We start from the raw sequence: 6,153 nt of genomic DNA, 5'->3' as shown, positions 1-6,153 counted from the left end.
GGTGGGGAGCAAACCCACAGCTAAGGTATGTGCCCTTGACCAGGAATCAAACCTGCGACCCTTCCGAGTGCAGACTGATCAGGGCTCATTCCCCTCTTTTAATTCTAATTCCATTTATGTAAAAATACTCATGCACCATCTTTAAAAATTCACCTTAAGAAAGTATGGAGAGAGGCCCTAACCGGTTTGGCTCAGTGGATAGAGCATCAGCCTGTGGACTGAGGGGTCCCGGGTTCAATTCCAGTCAAGGGCATGTACCTTGGTTGCGGGCACATCCCCAGTAGGAGGTGTGTGGGAGGCAGCTGATCGATGTTTCTAACTCTCTATCCCTCTCTCTTCCTCTCTGTAAAAAATCAATAAAATATTTTTTTAAAAACACACGTTTCCTTTAAAAAAAAGAAAGAAAGAAAGTATGGAGAGAGAAAGTGAGTTACTTTAAATTACTTTTAGTCTCAATTCAAAAGTTCTGATAGGCCCCGATAGATTTATTTTGGGTCCCGGACAAGTCTGTTCCTGGGTATGTCTCAGGTGTAGCCGTTCCAATGGGCCATCTGAAACTGATCTCAGACCTAGCCTGTGCTTTGTTTTCTCCTTCTTTTTAACGAGTGTCCAGATGGCAAGTGAGAAAAATAATAGAACCTGTTGCCCTTTGGTTTTTTTTCCCTGGTGCTCCTTCACTTGGTAACTGCCCAGCCTCTCTGTCCACCAATACCAGACCACTCCCTTTGAGCCCCTACAGCAATGTCCCATTCACACATAGACTCCTCTCAAGCCTACCTCTCAAGAAGAACCTGGAGTGCTTGGTATAAATTGCAATCCCATGTGTCCATTCAGGAGCATGGCAAGCTAAGACAGTCATGTGGTGGTAAGAGACACCAGGTACTTGTACCGTCACTGTACGTCAGGATCTCTGGTCCCCGCTCTTGGTCCCCTAGCCAGTGGTCGGCAAACTGCGGCTCGCGAGCCACATGCGGCTCTTTGGCCCCTTGAGTGTGGCTCTTCCACAAAATACCGACTTCTGTGCAAGGGCCACGAAGTTTCAATCGCACTCTACATGCGCGCCCGCACATGGTGTTTTGTGGAAGAGCCACACTCAAGGGGCCACAGAGCCGCATGTGGCTCGCGAGCCGCAGTTTGCCGACCATGGCCCTAGACCCTCCCTGAACTCCTAGCTTATTCCTTCCTCTCAGAGTTGCTAGAGAACACTTCTTGCTCCACAGAACATCAGCCAGAAGTCAACTGCCAGCCACCATGTGGGTCTCCTCCCTCTCTGGGCTAGAGTCTTTGGGTGCTGGGTTCAAATCCCAGCTTTGTAACTTCAAGTAATTCTGTAAAGATTCTCTGCCCTAGTTTTCCTCAGTAAAAAGGGAGTAAATAAAACTCAGTGTGAGTTGGATGAGTATGGTGAAACTTAATTAGTGCCCATAAACTGCTGTGAGATTTATAGATGAAAGAGGATATTATTGCAAGATGCTGGCATCATGAATTCCCAACTCCAGGGTCCAGAACATTTTTTTTTTACAGATGCTTTACTCGAGAGAAAAAAGAACCATTTCTCCCTCTAATCATGCTAGAGAAATTACTTTTTTTTCCTCATTCTCTCAATTACATGCTCCTATTACAGCTAAGAATAGCTAAAATTCCTTTGTTGCTAAAATTCTCCATGTTCATGAGAGCTATATTTCTCTTTCCAAGTACAGAGATGCACAAGTCATTTACAACAACCAAAAAAGTCTGTAACAACCTATGTCCTTTGGGTGTCTATGTATTTGTGTGTTGGAGAATAAATAAACCCCTAACTCAGGGGTCCTCAAACTTTTTAAACAGGGGGCCAGTTCACTGTCCCTCAGACCGTTGGAGGGCCGGACTATAGTTTTAAAAAAAACTATGAACAAATTCCTATGCACATTGCACATATCTTATTTTGAAGTAAAAAAACAAAACGGGAACAAATACAATATTTGTATTTGCATGTGGCCTGCGGGCCGTAGTTTGAGGACCCCTGCTAACTGAACCATCATCTCAGCTGGAGTAGTTTTTATTGATGTAAGCAAAAATTACAAATGAAAAAAGTGAAGTCATATCTGATCTTACATTCTCTTTGAGGGGGAAAAACAGCAAGGGAGTCTGATCTGTGCCACCCACTTGTGGAGTCTTAGATGGGATCTTCCGTGTGTGTGTGTGTGTGTGTGTGTGTGTGTGTGTGTGTGTGTGAATCTTAATGACCATCTCTAGCCACCTTTGCTAATCAAATCAGCACTGGCATGTGTCAGAGAACCCAGCATCACCTTCCTGCAGGTGTTCTTCCTGCTCTGATGAGTAAAAATACCAGTGACTAACACTTATTCAGCTTACTATGAGCCAGCCATGAGTCTAAGGCTTTACATCTTTTTTCTCTGTATAGCAGTGATTTTCAGCAGCAGGCCCACTGGTGTGCCGCAAAAATATTTTTAACTTGCAAGACCTGACTAATGAGTGAGGGGCACTGACCTCTTTTCCCTTAGATTGTCACATAAAAAATGACAACCACCAAAACAACAATAACCGTCAGGTGTGAATGAATAAAAATGATAAATTATACCTATTTTTTTTGTCAGAGCGGCAAAATATCCTATATAATAAAGGACTAATATGCAAATTTTCCCCTAGACTGGGAGTTCAGCTGGGAGTTTGACCAGGGGGTGGGGCCGGCCAGCCAACCACCCACAGTTCCTCCCCCTGGCCAGCCTGGCCCAATCGCCCCAATCAGGGTGGGCTGGCCAGACCCCACCCGTGCATGAATTTGTGCACCAGGCCTCCAGTATAATACATTTTTGGTGTGTCGCAGAATTTTAGTAACTAGTTTATGTGTGCCATGAGATGAAAAAGGTTGAAAATCTCTGGCATATAGTATTAAAGGCAGCCACTTCCAAGCAACTGGGGTAAGCTTGAAAGATGGAAACATCTGCCTTTCCCAGTCTAGATCTTCCTTTATATCCACAACCTCTCCAATGTGTGGAATAAAGTTCAAAATGATAGTTGTGAGGATCTGCAAGATTCTTACTCATTCTATTCAACAGGCATTTAGTGAGCTTCTCCTAACCTACACTTCAATTACAGTCACAGCCCACTGCAGTGGTTCTCAGAGGGGACAGTGTCACTCCTGGGGGCATTTTGGAAGTCTGTGAGGTTCTTCTTGGTTGTCACCATGAGTGGAGTGGATGGCCAAATGTGGCAGGTGTCCTGCAGTGCACAGGGGAGTCCCACGCAACGAAGAATTTCCCTGAGTGCCACGGACCTTTCTATGTCCCACTGGACATTCATGGAGAGGAAAGAGTGTTTATAATGACCGGAGCTAAAAACCTAACTCCATTTTCCATATAAACACAAAATACCTTGTGTTTGAGAGTCTTTGCATTTTTCTCAATATACACTGAATTTTCAAAAAAAAAAAAAAAGCATGTACTGTGTAAGTGGAGAAAAATGTGCACTTGTTTTGTTCAGAATTTTATCAAAAGTCCTTCACGTTTTGGAAAATCACCATCAGCAAAGCTGTTCATGGTATTTGAGTTGCCAATATAATAAAACAGACAAATGGGTTTTCAGTTGTCACATTCACGGTGACTGTGCATGCAGATGTCAGCATCTGTGTACTTCATTGTACTACTGATGTAGACACGTGAAAGTATTCACATGGAAAATTACATATTTAATGATAACTTACTTTACTTTATCCTATATAAAGTAGTTGGAGCATTACATTATTTTTAATGTATGTAGATAGGTTATTTCATCTATGAATCTCATTTCAGGAGAGTAAAGTATTTGCTATGAAGGAGACAATTATAATGCAGAAACTTTTTTTAAGCTTGACTCAGTATATTCCTTTTTAAAAATATATATTTTTATTGATTCCAGAGAGGAAAGGAGGAGAGAGCAATAGAAACATCATGATGAGAGAGAATCATTGATTGGCTGCCTCCTGCATGATTTCTACTGGGGATCAAGCCCAGGCATAAGCTCTGACTGAGAATTGAACCATGATCTCCTGGTTCATAGGTCAACACTCAACCACTGAGCCATGCTGGCCGGGCTCCACATATCCTTTTCCAGACTTCCTGATAAAGTTTGCCAGCATCTTTCTTAGATCAAATAGAACATGTCTACTCAAATGAACTTACAGTCCTTTCTCAATCAGCTCATTTAGGGAATATTCCCATCACCCTCCAAGGCAATTAGTATTATTCCTACATTACAATGAGAAATCTGGGGAACAGACAAATGTTCCCAAGTCCACAGTTAGTCAGTTCGTGAGTAGAGGTCATGGTTCTGACAGCCCACCCTGCAGCTGCCCACCAGCGAACAGCTGATCGTGTTTGGCCTCAGCTCCCTGCCCCCATTTTCCTTGTCTCCTTAACCCCTCATGCTCTGACTTTCCTACCCCATCATTGGAAAGTTGCTTTCTTTAAGGTTAATAACCTTCGAATGATCAAATCTATTCTAGCACATCTTACTTGTAATAAACATTTTAATTGCTTGTTTCACATTATTTTGTTAATTCATTAATTAACTCTCCCAGTGGTTCTCAATCCTGAATGCATCTGGATTTCCCCTAGAGAGCTTTCACATTCACACATTTGTTTTGTAATAGGTAATATGTAACCATGTCTCACAACTTGACAGTAAGGGTCTGTTCCTGTCCCTGTGTCCAGAGGCAACTAATGTGACCAGCTTCCTACATATCCAGGAGCTTTGAAAACATACAGACTGTTCTCAGATTTAATAGGTCGGTATTTTGTTTTGTTTTTTAATATGTCTTTATTGATTTTTTTTTTACAGAGAGAGGAAGGGAGAGGGACAGAGAAACATCAATTATAAGAGAGAATCATTGATCAGCTGCCTCCTGCACACCCCATACTGGGGATTGAGCTCACTACCCGGACGTGTGCCCTGACCAGGTATTGAACTGGAGACCTCCTGGTTCATGGGTCGACACTCAACCATTGAGCCACACTGGCCTGTCAATATTTCAGTATTTTAAAAAGTAAAGGTCATTTTTACTCACTGGCAAGGTTGAGGACACCTAAACTCTTTCTAAAGTTTCTGGTCTTCTTTGAGTCACCGGGATTACAAAGTTAATGTTTTCTACCATTTGAAAAATGAAATCTAACTATATCTCTTCCCAGATGAGAATGCTTCAATGGCTCCCCATGCCAAAACTGCCATTGAATTGAATGGGTTTTCCATGGCGGTGGATAATAAAATGCCCTATTATCATGTCCAACACTAGGAAATGCAAAAATCACATTAATATATTGCCCGAAATCAGCTTTGTTTAAATGTCATAATGACTGTGAAGCCCTTAGCCCAATGTCTGGCTCATGGCATGGACTAAACAAATGTTAATTCTTGCTATTAACCACTCTATCCTGTATCCTCTAACACAGTCACCTTTCTGGGACTTTTCTCACTTGTAAATACTTAAAAAATCATTGTTAGCCATTTGTTTCATTCCTACTTTCCTCATTGGCCTAGAAGCCCCATAAGTATGGGACCATATGTCTTGTTTCCTGCTGCATAGCTTCCCCCTCCCCACAGCTATTGCAGGATGACGCACAGATTTTTAAATCGCTGTTTTTTAAATCAGTGTTTCCCAAATTTGGTTATCCATGAGACCCTTTTACCATGTAAGAGTACTATCACACAGAGTAAGTATGATTTAAAGTACATTTTGGACAACGCTGATCTATAGGTTAAAATTCAGGTACCTTACATGGCCCAGAGAATCTTCTGATGTGCCTTGTGCTACTCCCTGTACATGCTTTCCTGTCTTATTCTTGCTGCCTCCCACCCTTTGTCTGACCAGCTTGCATTCATGCCCCAAGATTCCACCTTATCATGGCCCTCACCAGATCAGACTGAATTAATTTACCCTCTTGTCTGGCATTGCCATTAGGACTATCAGCTCCTTGGAGACAAAGACTTGATCTTATTCATCCTGTCCTCAACTCCTTGCACAATGCCTGTGATATACTACACATTTTATAAATGGCTGGTGAATAAACAACTCATTTTCTTTTACAATTAAAATTTCCTCTCAGAATGGCATTACCAAGTGAATTAGGTTTTTGGATCCCAATCTGTAATAACACAATGGGTCAAGGGATGCACAGA

Source organism: Myotis lucifugus, unplaced genomic scaffold (assembly GCF_000147115.1).
Source record: "Myotis lucifugus unplaced genomic scaffold, Myoluc2.0 scaffold_14, whole genome shotgun sequence".
NCBI lineage: Eukaryota > Metazoa > Chordata > Mammalia > Chiroptera > Vespertilionidae > Myotis > Myotis lucifugus.
This window is presented reverse-complemented; position numbering follows the sequence as displayed.